At 39.2% G+C, this 22,227-nt stretch overlaps 1 protein-coding gene across 1 annotated transcript in view; it reads left to right on the forward strand.

Annotated features, from left to right (window-relative positions):
• The window catches only part of ITPRID1 (ITPR interacting domain containing 1), an 85,937-nt gene that overhangs the window by 47,748 nt on the left and 15,962 nt on the right, over positions 1-22,227 (forward strand). The window lies entirely within an intron of this gene.

Raw genomic sequence — 22,227 nt, forward strand, 5'->3', positions numbered from 1 at the left:
TGGTTCCCACATTTTGGCTATCATGAATAATGCTTCCTTGAACATTTATGTATTTATGTTTTTGTGTAGATGTACATTTTTATTCCTCCTAGGTAGATACCTAGGAATGAGATTGCTGGGCCATATGGTTGCTTTCTGTTTAACATTTTGAACAATTGTCAAATTGTTTTCCAAAGCAGCTATGCCATTTCACAGTCCCACAAGAGAGCTGCCACACAGGTCCAACAGTGACAATTCTCCAGGAATGGGGCTTTCGCATCCCTTCTGCTTGCTCCAATAAATGCTAGAGCTGTTGGTTTTCATAGCTCTCATTACTCCAAGGGTACTGGGTTTTAGGGCTAATGTAGTTAGAGCTGGGGAGAGGATGACAGGATTCAGGTAAGGTAAGATATCACAAAGTGCACTGTTCTTACTTATATACAGCTATTCTTTTCTTGAATATAGTTCCTTAGATTGCTGTAGGACTTTGGTTAATTTCTAGAGTTCTGAATGAGTTAATTTTGACAATTCTTGCCAGTGTTCATGTTGCTTTTATGGAGTAATAGGTTTGAAGGTCTAGAGGTACTTCTCTCTCTGTATGTCTTTGTAATAAAACACATTTCTTTACTGGAGCTTTCGTAGGATATTTGCAAGAAAAAATTACGTGTTCATTCTAACATTTTAGCCCAGACCCTACATTTGTGTTATTATTCAGTAACAATGGATTTTAAATTTTCTACTAGTAGAATATCAGGAAGAAAGACACACCAGAAGGAAAGATATTCTTAGTTAAGGCCATCTTTCTTTTAAATTCCCATATGATCAGCAGTCTGTTTAAGTCTGAAGCCAGATCCAGTAGTTATGTTTATATTTATGTTGTATACCTAATAACACTCTGGACATTCCTGAATTTGAAAAGTGGCTCCTCAGAAATGCAGGTATCATTTTTTAATTTAAATTGCAGGTATCATCTTGAACTCCTTATTGCTCTTTATACAGCATAAAGATATTAAGTTACATTTGTGTCCTTCTTGTCATTAATAAGAGCTTCGATATTTTCTAGCTCATATGTTTGTTCCCCACATCATCTGTGCAATAGCTCAAGCAGTCAGGCTTATTACCTTTTTTAGATGCTGGACTTTGGCTCAGAGGAGTTAAGTGACTTGCCAGAGAACAACTGGTTAGTATGCACCAAGGTTAGGAGTTGAATCCAGGTCACCTATATTAAAGTTTAGAGACCTCTTCACTACACCATCCAGTGTCCTTGATCCCAGGTAGGATGGAGTGTTTGATCATTGTTTAGTACAAACCATCCAATGCTTAAAGTACCAACATAACCTCCAAGATCTTCTTAAGCATCTAAGATAAGAGGGCTGGGGAGGTGAGTCCAGGGATGTGTCCAGTAAATGATACTTTACAAGGGAATGCAGGAACTAGATACCTTTGCTTTTGGAGGGGAGGAGAGTGTAGAAGGGACTATGAGACTTAACTTGAGCTCGGTGGCTTGTATGAAAAATAATTCTGCGTGCAGGTCTGCGGCTTTATACTTTTTCTAATCATTTAGCAAATATTTATTAAGCACCCATTATGTGTCCAGAGCTGTAAATAATACCAACAAAGCCTCTACAAAAAGAAAAGATGACATATAATTAATTGGTATATACGCCTCATGAATACAGTAATTTTTTCTGTGTGGTTCAACACTGTATGCCCAGATCCTTAGAACATATGCAGATCCTGATACATAATTGATGTTCAATAAGTATTTACGGAATTAATTAATTAACAAGATAATTTCAGATATTTTTAAAGGTTATAAAAAAATAAAATGGGGTAATATAGTATAAAGTGTCCTGGCCCAGGGAGCTATATTTTATTGGATAATTAAGGAAGGTTTTCTGAGAAGAAAGTATCAGACACCATTGTCATCTGACTTCAGAGAAGTCATTGCTTATATTTTGAAACCAACTTCAGAAAGAACCACTGAGAAAAGTCATGACTTAGCAGCTACATTTATGCTTTCAGATCACGAGGAATCCCGAACTGTCCTTTCTTGTTCCCTGGACTAGAATGTCAGGGATGGACACTGGACCTCACTGAGGGTCCACTGCTAATAGTTTCCATCACCATCAGCCAAGGGGCTACATGGATATTTCCTTTTAGCTATAAGCTGTAGGCTTGAAAATGTAACTTAGTTCAGGTTAGTTTTATATAAATTTTTGAAAGGAGAATAAGATAGCTTCTAGGACATATATATCGATTAGCAAAATTGTAGAAGTTACCATCGTCCAGAATTAACCCTTAGAAAATAAAGTAATACATATTCATCAAACACATACTGCCAATATATTCTCATTTCTTCTTTGGGTGTGGATACAGGACTGCCTGGAGAAAACACCAAAGATTTGATATGTGTGCTTTATTGGAAAAAGGTCAGGTCACGTGTATTATTTGTGTGACCTATGGTAAGTTATCTGAGGCCCACAAACCTCAAAGCTTCTATTTTCATGATGGGCATGATAAAATTTACCTAACTTGGCCGTTGTAAGAATGAGAGACAACATGTACAGAATATCACAAGCAATAACAGCAAGCAGTAAACGGTAGCTATTAGTACTATTGTTATCACTATGGATTCATCCCACAGATCATTTGCAAATCCTCTTCTGTCATTTCTGTGGGCAAAGATATAAAGACATGATCAGTGATTATCAATGTATTGTCCTTACTCTTTTAAGGAAAATGAAACATTAACTGATTTAAAAAATGGAAATCCTGGGCGCCTGGGTGGCTCAGTTGGTTAAGCAACTGCCTTCGGCTCAGGTCATGATCCTGGAGTCCCGGGATCGAGTCCCATGTCGGGCTCTCTGCTCAGCAGGGAGTCTGCCTCTCTCTCTGACCCTCCCCCCTCTCATGCTCTCTATCTCATTCTCTCTCTCAAATAAATAAATAAAATCTTTAAAAAAAAATGGAAATCCTTTCTCTGATGCTTATGAGTAAAGTATGTGTCATTGCTTATACTCTAGTCTTCAGGTAAGATCAAGACTATTACTAGTAACATACTAAGTTCAAAGTAAAGACTAATACAAGTAGTATGTTAGAGTGTACTGGGAATTCTAACTCAGTTTTTTGTTAAGAGGCCTGCTTTGACAGCATTACAAGATCCCTTTTATACATACAGATGTGTAAATTGTTAGAATTCTTGCAAATTTCAAGAATTGTGGTTTGTTATCAGTATATTAATAGCATTACCTTCAATTGATCATGGTTTTTGATTGTGACTTTTCTGAATTTTTTAAAAATGTAAATCATTGCTAATTTATTTTTCTTTATTTATTATATTTATGGTTAGCCTTTCAGGGCCCAGTGATGAATATTTACATATCTGGGCTTTTTGCTTTCAGTAAATTAGATTTTTTAACATTCAGGTTCTAGAGCTGTTATGAATCATCGTTACCATTTGTCTGAGAAACTGGCCTTGGGGAAAGGTTTGTGTTAAAGTGTTGTATTAAGAAGTATTCCCAGAGGGGCACCTGGGTGGCTCAGTCGTTAAGCGTCTGCCTTCGGCTCAGGTCATGATCCCGGGGTCCTGGGATCAAGCCCTGTTTTGGGCTCCCTGCTCGGCGGGAAGCCTGCTTCTCCCTCTCCCACTCCCCCTGCTTGTGTTCTCTCTCTGGCTGTCTCTCTCTCTGTCAAATAAATAAAATCTTAAAAAAAAAAAAGTATTCCCAGAAAAAAAACAAAAAACAAAACAACAACAACAAAAAAACCAAACAGGGGACTGAAGAGTGGGACCATGACGAGAAGGAGGTAATACACTTTTTAACACACCCTTCCGCACAGCAACAAAGATCTAATTTTTTCATCATCTCATTGAGTCCACAGGCACTATCTGCTATTTTAGCTTTGAAAATAGCTAGTACCTTAAATCACACAGTAGATTTCCCAGATAACCGGAAGAGTAGTTTTCAATGGCTTTTTTTCTGATTTCCTCTGTGCCCAAAGCAGGAAACAGCATGAGGATTATGCACAAGGGAATGAGACAAAAAACACAAGATCAGGAAGGTTTCTCAAATGCATATGCTGGCTGCATAAACACATTAGCTAGTCTTTCAAATAATTGTCAGACTCCCGAACTTCCCCGGCCTTCTTTTTGCCTTTTCAAACCTGAGCATTCCATTGATAAGTGGAATGATTTTAATCTTGGTGGTTTGCATATATGGTGTTGTTGGTCTGGTCATGTTCCAATCTAGATAATTATAACTTCTCTTCCTCCAGCCCCCTGTTGCTTGTGCTCTGAGTGGCATTCTTCTTCCCTTTTAAGCCGACTTCTCCTGGGCACTACGGCGAGGTGGGAAACAGCTGCAAGGAGCTGTCCCAGAGATGGGTGGACATTAGTGGTGGGGGCGCTTCAGTGGTGGGAGTGCCCGTCCCAGCACAATTTGTCTATCAACTTGTTCAATAAGTAAAGCATTTGGCATCTTGCCGGAAGAAAAGCCTAGAGAAGAGAAAATCTTATGATTAGTCCTATACCCTCAGCAGATGTGCAGCATTGCTCTCATTAGGATGGGGATAACGCCAACGGCTAAAAAGTGATAGACCTTTGCGGAGAAGGTGAGTCATGTAAAGGAGTTTCTCAATCCACAGTATTCATTGAGAACCTATGATAAAATCAGGCTTACAGTTAGAGTGCCCAAAAGTACCCTACCTCTGTGCAGTCGTAAGGATTTCTAAGTTAAGCAAGAGGGGCATTGAAATAGCAACAAACTATCCCCAACAATTTAATTAAAAGAAAACGCATTGTCAGCACAGAATCAAAACCATCTTGCTTTTCGTGAAGAAAACTTCATTGTGAGTAGAAGTTAAGAGCTCACACAAAATTATTTCAGAGAAAATGCATTCTAGTTGGTCTCCTCCATCAATAGTTGTTCTTTAGGCAAGTTCCTTACCTTCCAAATAATTCAACGTCTCATTTTCTTTTTTTTTTTTTTTAAGATTTTATTTATTCATTTTTTTTTTAAAGATTTTATTTATTTATTTGAGAGAGAGCATGAGAGGGGGGAAGGTCAGAGGGAGAAGCAGACTCCCCGCCGAGCAGGGAGTCCGATGCGGGACTCGATCCCGGGACTCCAGGATCATGACCTGAGCCGAAGGCAGACACTTAACCTACTGAGCCACCCAGGCACCACCAATGTCTCATTTTCTTTTTCTTTTTTTTTTTTTATTCTTATCTTAATCCCCATACATTACATCATTAGTTTTAGATAAAGTGTTCCATGATTCATTGTCTGTGCATAACACCCAGTGCTCCATGCAGAATGTGCCCTCCTCAATACCCATCACCAGCCTAACCCATCCTCCCACCCCCCTCCCCTCTAGAACCCTGTTTGTTTTTCAGAGTCCATCGTCTCTCATGGTTCGTCTACCCCTCCGATTTCCCCCGCTTCATTCTTCCCCTCCCGCTACCTTCTTCTTCTTCTTTTTTTTTTTTCTTAACATATATTGCATTATTTGTTTCAGAGGTACAGATCTGAGATTCAACAGTCTTGCACAATTCACAGCGCTTACCAGAGCACATACCCTCCCCAGTGTCTATCACCCATTCACCCCATCCTTCCCACCCCACCCCCCACTCCAGCAACCCTCAGTTTGTTTCCTGAGATTAAGAATTCATCATATCAGTGAGATCATATGATACATGTCTTTCTCTGTTTGACTTATTTCACTCAACATAATACCCTCCAGTTCCATCCATGTCGTTGCAAATGGCAAGATCTCATTCCTTTTGATGGCTGCATAATATTCCATTGTATATATATACCACCATCTTCTTTATCCATTCATCTCTCGATGGACATCTTGGCTCTTTCCACAGTTTGGCTATTGTGGACATTGCTGCTATAAACATCAGGGTGCACGTACCCCTTCGGATCCCTACTTTTGTATCTTTGGGGTAAATACCCAGTAGTGCAATTGCTGGATCGTATGGTAGCTCTATTTTCAACTTTTTGAGGAACCTCCATTAAGTTTTCCAGAGTGGCTGCACCAGCTTGCATTCCCACCAACAGTGTAGGAGGGTTCCCCTTTCTCCGCATCCCCGCCAACAACTGTCATTTCCTGACTTGTTAATTTTAGCCATTCTGACTGGTGTGAGGTGGTATCTCATTGAGGTTTTGATTTGGATTTCCCTGATGCCAAGCGATATTGAGCACTTTTTCATGTGTCTGTTGGCCATTTGGATGTCTTCTTTGGAAAAATGTCTGTTCACGTCTTCTGCCCATTTCTTGATTGGATTCTTTGTTCTTTGGGTGTTGAGTTTGATGAGTTCTTTATAGATTTTGGATACTAGCCCTTTATCTGATATGTCATTTGCAAATATCTTCTCCCATTCTGTCGGTTGTCTTTTGGTTTTGTTGACTGTTTCCTTTGCTTTGCAAAAGCTTTTTATCTTGATGAAGTCCCAATAGTTCATTTTTGCCCTTGCCTCCCTTGCCTTTGGCGATGTTTCTAGGAAGAAGTTGCTTCGGCTGAGGTCAAAGAGGTTGCTGCCTGTGTTCTCCTTTAGGATTTTGATGGACTCCTGTCTCACATTGAGGTCTTTCAACCATTTGGAGTCTATTTTTGTGTGTGGTGTAAGGAAATGGTCCAGTTTCATTCTTCTGCATGTGGCTATCCAATTTTCCCAACACCATTTGTTGAAGAGACTTTCTTTGTTCCATTGGACATTCTTTCCTGCTTTGTCAAAGATGAGTTGACCATAGAGTTGAGGGTCCATTTCTGGGCTCTCTATTCTGTTCCATTGATCTATGTGTCTGTTTTTGTGCCAGTACCATGCTGTCTTAATGATGACAGCTTTGTAATAGAGCTGGAAGTCCGGAATTGTGATGCTGCCGGCTTTGCTTTTCTTTTTCAACATTCCTCTGGCTATGTGGGGTCTTTTCTGGTTCCATACAAATTTTAGGATATTTGTTCCATTTCTTTGAAAAAAGTGGATGGTATTTTGATGGGGATTGCATTGAATGTGTAGATTGCTCTGGGTAGCATTGACATCTTCACAATATTTGTTCTTCCAATCCATGAGCATGGAACGTTTTTCCATTTCTTTGTGTCTTCCTCAATTTCTTTCATGAGTATTTTATAGTTTTCTGAGTACAGATCCTTTGTCTCTTTGGTTAGATTTATTCCTAGGTATCTTATGGTTTTGGGTGCAATTGTAAATGGGATCGACTCCTTAATTTCTCTTTCTTCTGTCTTGTTGTTGGTGTATAGGAATGCCACTGACTTCTGTGCATTGATTTTATATCCTGCCACTTGACTGAATTCCTGTATGAGTTCTAGCAGTTTTGGGGTGGAGTCTTTGGGGTTTTCCACATAAAGTATCATATCATCTGCAAAGAGTGAGAGTTTGACTTCTTCCTTGCCGATTTGGATGCCTTTGATTTCTTTTTGTTGTCTGATTGCTGTGCTTGGACTTCCAATACTATGTTGAATAGCAGTGGTGATAGTGGACATCCCTGCCGCGTTCCTGACCTTAGGGGGAAAGCTCTCAGTTTTTCCCCATTGAGAATGATATTCGCTGTAGGTTTTTCATAGATGGCTTTTATGATATTGAGGTATGTACCCTCTATCCCTATACTCTGAAGAGTTTTGATCAAGAAAGGATGCTGTACTTTGTGAAATGCTTTTTCTGCATCTATTGAGAGGATCATATGATTCTTGTTCTTTCTTTTGTTAATGTATTGTATCACATTGATTGATTTGCGGATGTTGAACCAACCTTGCAGCCCAGGGATAAATCCCACTTGGTCATGGTGAATAATCCTTTTAATGTACTGTTGGATCCTATTGGCTAGTATTTTGGTGAGAATTTTTGCATCCATGTTCATCAGGGATATTGGTCTGTAATTCTCCTTTTTGATGGGGTCTTTGTCTGGTTTTGGGATCAAGGTAATGCTGGCCTCATAAAATGAGTTGGGAAGTTTTCGTTCCATTTCTATTTTTTGGAACAGTTTCAGAAGAATAGGTATTAATTCTTCTTGAAATGTTTGGTAGAATTCCCCTGGGAAGCCATCTGGCCCTGGGCTTTTGTTTTTTGGGAGATTTTTGATGACTGCTTCAATTTCCTTAGTGGTTATAGGTCTGTTCAGGTTTTCTATTTCATGCTGGTTCAGTTTTGGTAGTTGGTACATCTCTAGGAATGCATCCATTTCTTCCAGGTTATTTAATTTGCTGGCATAGAGTTGCTCATAATATGTTCTTATAATTATTTGTATTTCTTTGGTGTTGGTTGTGATCTCTCCTCTTTCATTCATGATTTTGTTGATTTGGGTCATTTCTCTTCTCTTTTTGATAAGTCTGGCCAGGGGTTTATCAATCTTGTTAATTCTTTCAAAGAACCAGCTCCTAGTTTCGTTGATCTGTTCTACTGTTCTTTTAGTTTCTATTTCATTGATTTCTGCTCTGATCTTTATTATTTCTCTTCTCCTGCTGGGTTTAGGCTTTATTTGCTGTTCTTTCTCCAGCTCCTTTAGGTGTAGGGTTAGGTTGTATACTTGAGACCTTTCTTGCTTCTTGAGAAAGGCTTGTATTGCTATATACTTTCCTCTTAGGACTGCCTTTGCTGCATCCCAAAGATTTTGAATAGTTGTGTTTTCATTTTCATTGGTTTCCATGTATTTTTTTAATTCTTCTTTAATTTCCTGGTTGACCCATTCGTTCTTCAGTAGGATGCTCTTTAGCCTCCATGTATTTGAGTTCTTTCTGACTTTCGTCTTGTGATTGAGCTCTAGTTTCAAAGCATTGTGGTCTGAAAATAGGCAGGGAATGATTCCAATCTTTTGGTACCGGTTGAGACCTGATTTATGACCTAGGATGTGATCTATTCTGGAGAATGTTCCATGGGCACTAGAGAAGAATGTGTATTCCGTTGCTTTGGGGTGGAATGTTCTGAATATGTCTGTAAAGTCCATTTGGTCCAGTGTGTCATTTAAAGTCTTTATTTCCTTGTTGATCTTTTGCTTAGACGATCTGTCCATTTCAGTGAGGGGGGTGTTAAAGTCCCCCACTGTTATTGTATTGTTGTCGATGTGTTTCTTTGCTTTTGTTATTAATTGCCTTATATAATTGGCTGCTCCCATGTTAGGGGCATAGATATTTACAATTGTTAGATCTTCTTGTTGGATAGATCCTTTAAGTATGATATAGTGTCCTTCCTCATCTCTTATTACAGTCTTTGGTTTAAAATCTAATTTGTCTGATATAAGGATTGCCACCCCAGCTTTCTTTTGGTGTCCATTAGCATGGTAAATGGTTTTCCACCCCCTCACTTTCAATCTGGGGCTGTCTTTGGGTCGAAAATGAGTCTCTTGCAGACAGCATATCGATGGGTCTTGTTTTTTAATTCAGTCTGATAGCCTGTGTCTTTTGATTGGGGCATTGTGCCCATTTACATTCAGGGTAACTATTGAAAGATAGGAATTTAGTGCCATTGTATTGCCTGTAGGGTGACTGTTACCGTATATTGTCTGTGTTCCTTTATGGTCTATGTTGCTTTTAGGCTCTCTCTTTGCTTAGAGGACCCCTTTCAAGATTTCCTGTAGGGCTGGTTTTGTGTTTGCAAATTCCTTTAGTTTTTGTTTGTCCTGGAAGCTTTTTATCTCTCCTTCAATTTTCAATGACAGCCTAGGTGGATAGAGTATTCTTGGCTGCATATTTTTCTCATTTAGTGCTCTGAAGTTATCCTGCCAGTCCTTTCTGGCCTGCCAGGTCTCTGTGGATAGGTCTGTTGCCAATCTAATGTTTCTACCCATGTAGGTTACATATCTCTTCTCCTGAGCTGCTTTCAGGATTTTCTCTTTGTCTATGAGACTTGTAAGTTTTACTATTAGATGTCGGGGTGTTGACCTATTTTTATTGATTTTGAGAGGGGTTCTCTGTGCTTCCTGGATTTTCATGCCTGTTTCCTTCTCCAAATTAGGGAAGTTCTCTGCTATAATTTGCTCCATTCTACCTTCTGCCCCTCTCTCTCTTTCTTCTTCTTCTGGGATCCCAATTATTCTAATGTTGTTTCGTCTTATGGTATCGCTTATCTCTCGAATTCTGCCCTCGTGATCCAGTAGTTGTTTATCTCTCTTTTTCTCAGCTTCTTTATTTTCCATCATTTCATCTTCTATATTACTGATTCTCTCTTCTGCCTCATTTATTCTAGCAGTTAGCGCCCCCATTTTTGATTGCACCTCATTAATAGCCTTTTTGATTTCTACTTGGTTGGATTTTAGTTCTTTTACTTCTCCAGAAAGGGTTTCTCTAATAACTTCCATATTTTTTTGAAGCCCAGCTAGTATCTTTAAAGTGATGATTCTGAACTCTAGATCTGACATTGTACTAATGTCCGTATTGAGTAGGTCCCTGGCGGTCGGTACTACCTCTTGTTCTTTTTGTTGAGGTGATTTTTTCCGTCTTGTCATTTTGTGCAGAGGAGAATAGATTAATGAGAGAACAAAATGCTAGCAGAGTAACAACGTCCCCAGAAAATATACTCTAAACAAATCAGAAAAGACCTGAAGCAGTGGGAAAAGAAAGGGAAAGAGAGAAAAAAGAAAAAGAAAAAAAAGAAAAAGAGAAAGAGAAAAACAAAAACAAACAAAACAAAACAATAACAACAAAAAAACCAGAATGTGATCAAATATGATCAGGCTGGTATATAGATCAGTGCCACACACTAGATTTGGGGTGTATTTTGGTCTTTTAGAAGAAAGTGCCTCCCAAAATTTTAAAGAAAGAAAAGCTTATATATGTACAAAAATAAGGGTTGATATGATGAAGGGATGGAATATGACTGTAAAGATGGAAATTATAAAAAATTTTATAAAAGGAATTGATAAGAAGTTATTTGAAAAAAGAAAGAAGAGGATTTAAAAAAAGAAAGAAAAAAAGGGAGAGGATGTGATCAGTCAGGGGAATAGAAAACACCATATACTAGAGATTTAGGGTATATTTTGATCTGTTAGAAGAAACTATCTCAAAATTTTAAAGAGAGAACAACTTATATATATAAGCCAAAAATACAGGTAACTACTATGAAAGGATAGAATATGACTCTAAAAATGAAAAATAAAAAAAATTTTTTTTAAAAAAAAAGGGATTGATAAGATGTTGGTTGAAAAAGGGAAAAAGAAAAATTCAAAAAGAAAAAAAAAAGAAAAAAAGACAGTTAAAAAAAAATTAACTTTGAAAGACTACAGAATCATGGTAAAAAAGCCACAAATTCTATGTGCAGTATTCCCCTAGCGCTGGAGTTCTGCCGTTCTCATTGATCAGTAAACTTGGTCTTGGCTGGCTGTTCTCGCTGATCTTCTGGGGAGGAGCCTGTTGCCGTGGTTTCCAAATGTCTTTGCCGGAGGCAGAATTGCCCCGCCCTTGCCCCCTCCCAGCTAAGTAATCTGCTCAGATTTGCTCTCCGGGGCTTTTGTTCCCTGCGAGCTTTCCGTACAGCTTTGGAGGCGGAGAGTGAAAATGGTGGCCTCCCAATTTCCGCCCCAGAGGAGCCACGAACTCGGGCCCCGCTCCTCAGTGAGACCCAGAGAAAAGCCGTCAGTCACTCCCGTCTCCCCGGTCTCCAGCCGCACTCCGTGCTCACCCGGCCTGTGACCGCGCGTTTCTATCTCTGGCACCCGACCCCGGGTGGAGTCTCCAAACCCAGCAGATCCCTGCGGCGCACTCCCGCGCGGCTCCTCCCGGGGGAGGAAGGTGAGTCTCCCCGGATCTGCCGCTTGTTGGGTCCCTGCTGGAGGAGCAGGGGCCCGACTGTGCCGCGGATCACGGTTTATGGCAACCCCGAGCTGAGAGCCCGCGACTGGGCTCCGCCTCTGCAGCCGGCTTCCCTGCTCCGATACCTGGGAGCTCTGCCACACTCAGGCACCCCCGGTCTTTCTGTGACCCCGAGGGTCCTGAGACCACACTGTCCCGGAGGGTTCCACCCCCTGCTTAGCCACCAGAGTGACGTCCCTCAGCGGAGCCAACTTTTAAAAGTTCCGATTTTGTGCTCCGCGGCTCTATCACTTGCCAGAAGCGGCCGCAGGAGGCCCCTCCCCCGCCGTCTATCCTCCTGAATATCGCCTCGGATTAACTTCTCCGCACATCCTACCTTCCAGAAAGTGGTCGCTTTTCTGATGAGAGAGTTGTTGCTCTTCTTTTCTTCGATCTCCTGTTGAGTTTGTAGGTGTTCAGAATGGTTTGATCCCTATCCAGCTGAATTCCTGAGAGGAGACGAAATCCAGGTCTCCTACTCCTCCGCCATCTTGCTCCGCCCCCCCCAATGTCTCATTTTCTAAAGAAAAAAAAAATCACCATACTCTTGTGATTTTCTGATTTAGAGTTGTGTTCCCCTCCAACTTTTGCAGTAGGGACACTACTTTATCTAAAATAAGTTCAGTTAACTTGGTTGAGAGAATGGAGATAAAATAATTGGATTTCAGGAAAAAAAATTGACTTCTTCAGAAGAAATGTGCTTAAATTTACTTCTAACACTACAAATCACTGCAGGAGAAGAAAATATAGTCCCTTTTCTATTTTAGCAAGGGAAATGGTGGGAAAAGAATTTCAGAAGCACACTTACATTTATTGTGGTTGCAGAAATTGTACATGCTCTTCAAACATTCCCGGTTGTTGTAGCCTCCCCGTCATCCTAAGGAAGCCTGGAGAAGGCAGAAGCCATGTTGCTCACAAACTTTTAGGAATTGTCATGCCCTCTTGAATGCCTTAGTGTTATAGGAGCAAGGGCTGTGATGTCTCTACCCAGATCAAAAGTGTAGTCAGTTCTCCAAACTCGAGACCTTTTCTGCTTTGTATATATCTTTCCAGTCACCAACTAATTTGCCCCTCTTCCCCCACAATATGACCAATAGCCCATAACAAATAATTGGGGCTGCTCATGGGAAAATGCAATGAGGGAAGTTTACATTATTCTTTGGGGGTTCCCTCTCACGTCCTTTTCCTCTGAGAAAACAACTCTGCTGGAGGCATCGGGGTGTTTCCACCTCTGGGTACCCACGTTTCACAAAACTTTTGGTCAAGAAAGGGAAGGTACAAATGTTTCTTTGCTGATCCATAGCTCACTTCCAAGACAAAATGCCTCCAGGAGGCTCTTCTTAGAGCAGGTAGAGATGACGTTAACAAAGGTCTTGAGCCAAGAAAGCCAAGGGGAGCCAAAAAAAGGCCAGAAGCAGATTTTCAGAAACTTGCCCTCCTTAACTGGGTTATAATGTAGAACACCATAATTATAGTTGAGGATCAAGACTTACCTACAATTATTTCTAATTTGTGAACGAGGAAATCAGTACTCATAAAAGTTAAGGAACTTGCTCAAGTTCACCCAGCTGGCAAGTGTTGGCATCAGGACAAAGCCCAGAACTCTCTGACTCCAAATGGCATGCTCTGCCCAGATCCCATGCTGTAAATAACTTTATTATACAATGTGCTTTGCTGATGCAGATTGCATTCTATTAGAAGCCAGAATGGCTAAGATGGCTTATTACATGTCTCACTGGGTGAGACATGTAATAAGGGACTGGGTGACACAAAGCATTTCAGAATTCACTCTGGATGACCTGACTGTCCATTGCCTTATATATAATATGCTGAAGAGAGGAAATCCCTCCTCTCGCTGCTCCCTGTCTCTGTGTTTACCTTTCTCTTCTTCCAGTTTCTAAAATATACTCATGTTATCTTTAATCTTATATATATTAACCATAATATTTTATTAGTTTTAAAAATAGATTTAGTCTCCTCTCCTTTTCTTTGTCCGTAAATACATGCAAGGTATTCTTTCTCTATCTCCATAGGCTTCGGGGAACCACGTTGAGCCAATATGCATACTCATGTTAGATATTTAGGTGCAGGATTAGGGTCATGCTTATTTTCAGGCAATCAAAATTTTGTGATTATAAAATAAAAGACTTAATGACTACATCTCTAGGCCAACCCTCATACTTTCATGTAGAAGAAAAGAAAGGCCCTTGAGGTTAGTGATTTGCTCCAAGTGCCAGTGATGATTAGTGCCAAATCCAGACCCAAGACTCTCAGTTTTGATTCTTCAATTCTAGTTATTTTATGATTAACAAATTCTCTGCGTAACATGGTCCTAATTTATTCTTTGTTTAAACTATATGTGCAAAGCAAAGGTTAAGCAGGTAAATCCACCATACCACAGCATTTTCATGTCAAGAAGAGTGTCTGACTTCTCTTCAGTCCCCAGAATTTACCTTAGTGCCTGGCACAGAGCAAACACTCAAAAATATGTATGCTGACAACCAAATAGGTTTTTAAATAAAGCATGTTCTTCAAATATTTAAAAAATCAGAGTAAGCTTTCCTGAGGATGTCTTTTTAAAATATTTTCCTTTATAAATTTATGTTATAAATGCTTACTCAAAATAAAATGATCTCACCTTAAGTTAAAACACTATAATTCAGATTCAGCTAGACTAAATGTTAAAAGAAGTTTATTTACAGATATTTAGTGATGATAAAAACCTTCAAAGAACTTTGCTAAGACTTCTTTATCTATGGCTCAATCTGTGATTTTTCCAGTGTTAAAAGGAGCCCAAGTTGATTCTAAAATCAAAGAACAGACAGAAGTTCAAGTGGGTTGTAATCTTGGCAAAAACATGTTCTACCAAGGGAAAAAAAAAAAGAATTCAGCCTCCAAATCTGTTACTGTGCATGCATCTTCTGGTTTTCCTTTCGTGTGAGCAGAGTCCAGGAAAAAGAATCATAGCATCACATAAAGCAATGGAGTATATTTTGTGCAATCAAAGATACAAAAATTGCTTGTTTGAAATGAGACCAACTGTATGACTCCTTTTGAAATGTCCATTTGAAATAGGCCACCTTACGACCACAATTCTATTTTAAGTTTGGGTGATAACCTTATGTTCTGAGAACTGCCACTAATAACATTTTAAGTTGCCCTCACTTACCTGGTGCTACTAGGTAGAAATAAGTTTTCCTAATATATTTTTTGTTTGTATTTTACTATTTACAGATCTGTGATTGTCTTTTTCCTTTGTTATCACGCTTCCCTTTGCTATCATGAATAACACAAAGATGGATACAACAGCTTTATTTGAGTTCCCTCCTGTAGTGGTTACTCAGGATTTCTCTTCTGAATAATTTTTAGCTTTTGAATCCAAACAGTTTTCCCATGTCAGTGAAACCATGCTCTACTGGAGAAGCCAGGGCTGTTGGGGCCCCAGATAAAAGGGTTTAGTTTTAAATGTGCCCCAAAACTCTTGTTATAAGGCAGCTTATTCTTGGTAAAGGCCACTGACATCCTCAAAGTTCATTCTTAGAATATTAGACTGTGAACTTCAGGAGAGGCATGTATTGCCTAAACCTAGCACGTGTCTAACACACCATATGCACTCAATAGATAAATATTTGTGGAATGAATGAACAAATAGAGCAAGCTTCTTCTAGAAGATAGCTAATCATCAGTTTTAAGATGATTTTTATTGCTTAGGAGGCATATCTTGTGAATTATGTGTTTCTAAAAAAATATGTTGGGAAAGATGTCCTGGGATATTTTTCATTGTTATCGAATTAAATAAAAAGGCAGTCTTAGTATTTTTGTTTAGCATCTATTCTATCCTTAATCTGTGGCTCTTCCACTAGACAAGCTCGTCAAAGGCTGGACGGCATCTTTCAATTCTCCTCACTGTCCATTCTGTGCTTGGCATAGAGCAGCCGTTCAATAAACGGTTGTTATTAAATGAATGAGAATATATATAAAATAATTTTACCAGAACTTAAAATGACTTGGGAGCAATAAAAAAGAACATTAGTATTGCAAAACAGAAAAGAAAAGGAAAATCTGACATGAAAGATATTCTTCAGAGAATCATCAGCATAAACAGGACAAAGAGAAGAGAGTGGGTAAATATGACAGATATGGAAGATGCTGCCCAATTCTCTGTTCATCTTTTCTCCAAACTTGAGTGAGTTGAGGTCCCTAAAAACCCAAATCTTGTTTTTATTAAAAAATAGATTAATCAGAATTGAAAGGAAAGAATACAATACTATGTCAAAATTAATCATGGCAAGGCATTTTTAGTTGTCTGATTGATTGTATTGAGTCTATCACTCAGGCAGGAAAGAGAAAGTATATTCAAAGGGTTTGACTGAAAAGAGTTTGAAAAGGAACTATTTATTGGGGTGGGCTCCATTCAAGGGACCAAGAAGAGATGGGGAAGCACCCCAAGGCTGGCAAGAGTAGAAGGCCATGTCTGAAAAGACAGAAAGAATCATGCTACTGGAGCCAAGTAAAAGTGGAAGACTGAGAAGAGAACACCTCATCAAGACACTTACTAAAGGAATGCAGCCATTTTCAAAAAACACCCATGAAGGAGGTGGGTAAATAAATACACCATATTATTTCTACTGCCCTTCTACCTCCTGCTTCTACTGGCATCTCCCAGGGACTGAACACAAGTGCAAACTTGGAGTACATATTGGGCAGAGAATGACCGGGTCAAAGCAGTGGAGGCAAGGAAGGGCCAATGGAGAGCAACCAGCAAACAGCTGGCTTCCCTGAGAGTCCCCCTTTGTCCCTGATGCAGCCATGAGTCCTACATCTATCCCCTAGACTGCAGCTAGATGGAAACCATAAGCTGGATTCTTGAAGAAAATCGTACTTCTCCAGCTTGGTGAATCCAAAATTCTCTTTTCCCTTTTTTAATCCTGGATTATTACTTTTGATGAAGTAAGCTACAATGTAAAAGGACTACTTCCTCCTACTGTCTGAGGATTTGACATAATCACCTGCATATCAACTGGTTAACTCAAGCAGCAATATGTTTGCTCCCAGACTGCTTCACAAGGAGAAAAAACAAAAACAAAAAAAGACAACATTGGGACTGGTTGTCTCTAGACCAGTGGTAGTCGAATCAGTACAGAAATTAAAAGCTCCAAAGAAATTGGTATTACAAAATTTGCAATCCACTCATTGTCTCAAATGGTGATGGGGACAATGGTGATGGGGACATTGTTCATTTCACCCTGGAAACTTCTAATTTTCTCTTTTCAAATATAGGATAAGCACTGGATCTAAATTTAAATGTGTCATTACATTCTTCCAGGACAGTGAATGCAGGTTTGCTCTTAAAACCTGGATCTGTGCCCCTTCTTTTATGACTCAGGAACATCTAATAAATAAGGATCTTTTTAGACAAAGAAGATATGTATATTGAAAAAATACAATCTTTATAGATTCGTAGAAATGTTCTGTTTTAGAAATATTTAATAGAATTGGAATTCTAACTTGTTTCATTCCAAAATTCTGCATGACCCCTAATTACTCTATGCTTCTTAGCACCAGGCACACTGGCTTCTTTTCTCCTGTGGGTAGAAACATAGCTTGTGGGGGAGGAGGGAGCAGAGAGAAACATCACAAGTCACTCCCTGTGAACATATTACTCTAAAGTGTCCTTTTCAACAATTGTTAAGGTAATTTGTTCATATGACGATTTTTAAGAAAATGGTATTGAAAAGATGCCAGAGGAAGCAGTGTGAATTATGCATTTAAAAATGCCATGGTCAGACCATGGGATCAATAGAGAGGGGTTTTCATGCTCACTTACTTACTTCTCAACAAACATCCTCTTATTAGATGCCAGAAAATAGTGGGGGCATATTTTGAAGCAGAAATTTTGTAGTTCAAATATTCTATACTCTTTTGAGTTGTCATATTTTTAGTGAAGCATCATTTCAGAAGAGCAAAGCCCGAGGAATTATAAATTATATAGGCATAATGCAAATAACCATGAAAATTCTTAAAAGAAAAGAAACATGAAAAAATAATATCCTAGATCTAAACTCCTAGATCATATCAGAGAAAGCTGAACGTAGAAGAAAATAAAATTGTCAGCAAATACTGATTAACTGGGGAGTCAATAGATACTGCTTAATTCTTGATGTTAATAATTGCAGTTTGAAATGTTTGGATTTTTTTAAGTTATCACCAATTAAATTTAAAAACACTCTACATGTCTTGTGAATTACCAGAGGGGAAAAAGCAATCATTGAAAATATAGTTCATAATAAAATAAACATGAAAAATTAATTACATTAATAATACTACCAAATATCGAGGCCAAATAGCCACTTTCTGAATATTCAGATAATAAAGAACTATGCTAAATGTTTTATATCATCCCCTTTAATCCTCATTTAAGTTTCTGAGATAGCTGTTTATGGTGCAGTTCAAAATCAGGTCTACTTGAATGTGAAGTTTGGAGTTTATTAATACAACAGTAAGATAGCAAATACAGATAATAACTTGTATCCCAATTTTCATTGATTTATATGAGCCATTGGCAATGTCGAACTGATAAATATTCTGAGGCTGGATTCCAGCTCAGCAGAAAAGACTGTTATGGACTATTAGTGATGCTTATTTTCAGATTTGCATCAAGTGTGCCACATATTAGCTATGTCAATCCCAGTTATAAAAATAGAAAACAAAATTACAAGCAATAAGAACCAATGAATATCTTATGAAAATAGTTATAGATGGAATAAATGCATCTAACAAAGGAAAAGACTCAAGGGTCATTTAAAAATGTTATCCACATTTATGGGGAGCCTGGGTGGCTCAGTCGGCTGAGTGTCCGACTCTTGATCTCAGTTCAGGTCTTGATCTCAGAGTGGTGAGTTCAAGCCCCATGTTGGCCTCCACACTGGGTGTGGAGCCTACTTAAAAAATATAAAATAAAATAAATAATTTTTTTGAAATGTTAGCCACATTTAAAATAAGGAATCACAGAAAAGCTAAAAGAAAAATGAATGGGCAGAACTATATCAAAAAAAATATGCCAATGCAAAAAGAAAAGGAAAACAGGAATGACAGCATTACTATTAGATAGAATGGAATTTTTAAAAAAGGGGGGGACCACACAAAAGTTTATGAAATAAGGCCAAAGCTACCTTAAGAGGCATAGACATAGTCTTTTTCTCTTTTTAGAGACTCTAGAATGAAAATAAACAAATTATTTGACTGATGATATTAGAAAATAGATAAGAAAAAGTAAGAAAAACCATTAATCTAAGAAGTAGGAATCCTGAAATATTAGTAACTATTGTCAAAATTAAAAGTTGTCAAAGAATTTCATCTTTTAAGATGTACCATGGTCAGTGGTTTTTAGAAATTTAAGGAATTAATACTACATCAGCTCTCCATGCTGCTTGAGGACATAGAAACAAAGACAGAAATCCATCCAGTTATGATCTACACAGTGTCCCAGTCATGACACCACCAGTCTGAAACAGAAATGCACGTGCTTGCAAACACACACATGTGCATACACACACATTATAAAGAACTTTTGATAAAGAAAAACTCACATATATATGCAAAAGAAGCAAATTATAATTGTGTGTGTTATGATTTTTATTTTACAAAATACACACATATGTATGCACAAAGAAACTGGGCTGGATTGTAAGACCTATAGACATAGTATAGTAATTTTCCTGCATCCTTAGATGATAAGTGATTTTTATTTTCTTATTAACATTTTTTCATTTTCCAAATTTTCTTCACCACCACGTACTACATGATCCTAAAAAACAACTAATGGTATCAAGCCAAAAGAAGCAGCTTACAGAAGCAGCTTCTTGTCTTCTTCTTCTTCTCTTTTGTAATGATGAAGGAAGGTAGTTCTCGCTAAAGAACAGAGGACAGACTGCTAAACCTGGAGCAATAAACAAACAGAGGGAGAGAGAAAAGAAGGAAAAAGGAAAGGGAAAGAAAGAGAAAAGAAAAAGAGAGAAAAAAAAGGGGGGGGGAGGAAGGAAGGAAGAATTCCCAGGTAATAAGAAAGAGATTAAAACAAAAATGTCAACCGGGCACTTGTGGAAATAATAAAAACCTTATGTAGAATTCTTTGTAGGATAGGAACTCCTCCGTGCAAGTAGGCTTGGCATAGAAGGAAGAATTAAATTCCTTCAGGAATATTTGCCACAGTCTCGAATGTTCTCAGCCATTCTTCAGTTCTAGGGTCAGAGTCAAGATAAATATAAGCTCTGTGAGAGTGGGTATCTTTGTTGACATTGTGCTGGAATTTCTAGAACAGTGTAGGACCCCGCAGGGGCCCAGTAACATTTGTGAAATGTGTAAAACGATAAAATGGAGGTTGGCAGCAGAGCAGCTCCCAGCTCTGTGACATGGCCTATTCTCTTCAGAATATTAGCAGGGCTTGGCCCGCAGCAAGAAGGGCTTGCGAGGCCACAGATGACACAAACAGATCTCAGAATGAAGATCAAAATCATCTTGACAGGATAGAAATGTAGTCCCAAGTTAGCTAGATCAAATTTCACGAGAGAACAAAAGAGAGACCCATCTCAGTATACAACCCAACACTGAGAGCTCAACTTCTGACTAGACTCATCTTGGGCTGTGAGTATAAGTGAAATATTCAGGAGTAGGCAAAGGGCAGTCCTCTGCTCCGTGTTGGTCAGACCCTGTCACTACTACTGAATCTAGTTCTGAGTGCTGGATTTTAGAGCAAACATTACTAGGTAAGTGCTTAACTGAAAGCCCAAGACACAATACCTTGAAAACTGCCCTGTGAGGGCTGATTTAAAGGATCTGGGGAGATTTAAGCTCAGGAGGAAAGGCCTGGAGAGTACAAGAGCGCTGTCTTGAGGAAAAGGGGTTAAGCATGTTCTGTATTACTCCCTGGATCAAACTGTGACCAACGAATGGAAAACACAAATGTAGATTCAGCTCAATATAAAGAAGCATTTTGTAAAAGGTAGGATATGCTCCGACCAGATAGAAGTAGGTCCCTGTGACCACACATGTGTAAGCACTAGCTAGATGGCCATCTGTAAGGAACGTTCTGGAAGGGATTCCTGCCTTGGATGATAGGTGGCACCGTCCTATCTTCCGATCTGGAGGACAGACTGTGGCCCGCAGAGAACTTTTGTTTGTTCTACCAAACATTTAAAATTAACTTTTAAAATGCCTTGGGGGGAACAGATCTTCTGGAGTCCAGACAATCCACACTGTCCCTGTTGTCTCGCATCTTAGCTGCTGCGCAAGCATATGCCACCTGCCCTGTTTCGATTTGCATCGTGTCCAGTCCAGTTCCAAGATAATTTGTTCCTGTGACTCAACTTCACCAGAACTGTCACAGAGTTTTCTACCACTGGGGGACAGAAAAGAGGGGACCATGGCAAAGAAATCAGTGCAGTAGAATAGATCAGTGTAGACGGTGAGCCCCAGGCTAAGGCTGAAATATTTCTTTTGCTCCACACAACTCCCCCATACAGTACACCCCCAAAGACTCCTTTTCCTTTTCTCCCTCCCTCATTTATGTTTCAATTCCATAGACTTTCTTTTCCCTGAGCCTCTAGGAACTCAGACTACACTAAGAGTAAAACTCTCTACTTAAGATTCAAAAGTCTTTATTATCAACTCAGCTCAGCAAAGCAGCCCCTGGGGTGGACTTTTCTGGCGACTTTTAGCCATTCCAGGGACTCCGGGCAGGGCCCCGGCTCCTCGGTTCTGTGGTTGGTGTAATGCTGCCACCTGCTGATTATTCAGACAAAGTGCCTGAGGCATCTGTCTCCTCACAGGCGGGACTGTTTCAAACCTCTAGGCAGTGAAGCCATCCTGCCCAGGCAGGGTCTACCTAACTGGGAGGGTAAAATCTGACTCTGTGAAGACAGGTCTGTGCTGAAAAAAGTAATTTCTAACAAATATTAATAATGGTACACATGAATGATATTTAATAATGATGTGAATCGTGATTGATTTTTTTTTTAAAGATTTATTTATTTATTTATTTGACAGAGAGAGTCACAGCGAGAGAGGGAACACAAGCAAGGGGAGTGGCAGAGGGAGAAGCAGGCTCCCCGCAGAGCAGGGAGCCCGATGTGGGGCTCGATCCCAGGACCCTGGGATCATGACCTGAGCCGAAGGCAGACGCTTAACGACTGAGCCACCCAGGCGCCCCTCGTGATTGATTTCTAATTGATAATATTAAGAGGATGTTCTGCAACAAAATTTATGTATGTAATTAGAAGATCTTTTACAGGTGCATAAAGTCTTCACATATCCAGTATCTATTATTATTATAAATGTGCACGACAAAGCACATTTGCATTTGTCTGTTTAATCATCTATTGTAACCATCCTGGGCGAGGAAGTGTCTCATTCTTTGTATCATTAAATTGCTATAACCTTAAG

Source organism: Neomonachus schauinslandi, chromosome 12, assembly GCF_002201575.2.
Source record: "Neomonachus schauinslandi chromosome 12, ASM220157v2, whole genome shotgun sequence".
Classification (NCBI taxonomy): domain Eukaryota; kingdom Metazoa; phylum Chordata; class Mammalia; order Carnivora; family Phocidae; genus Neomonachus; species Neomonachus schauinslandi.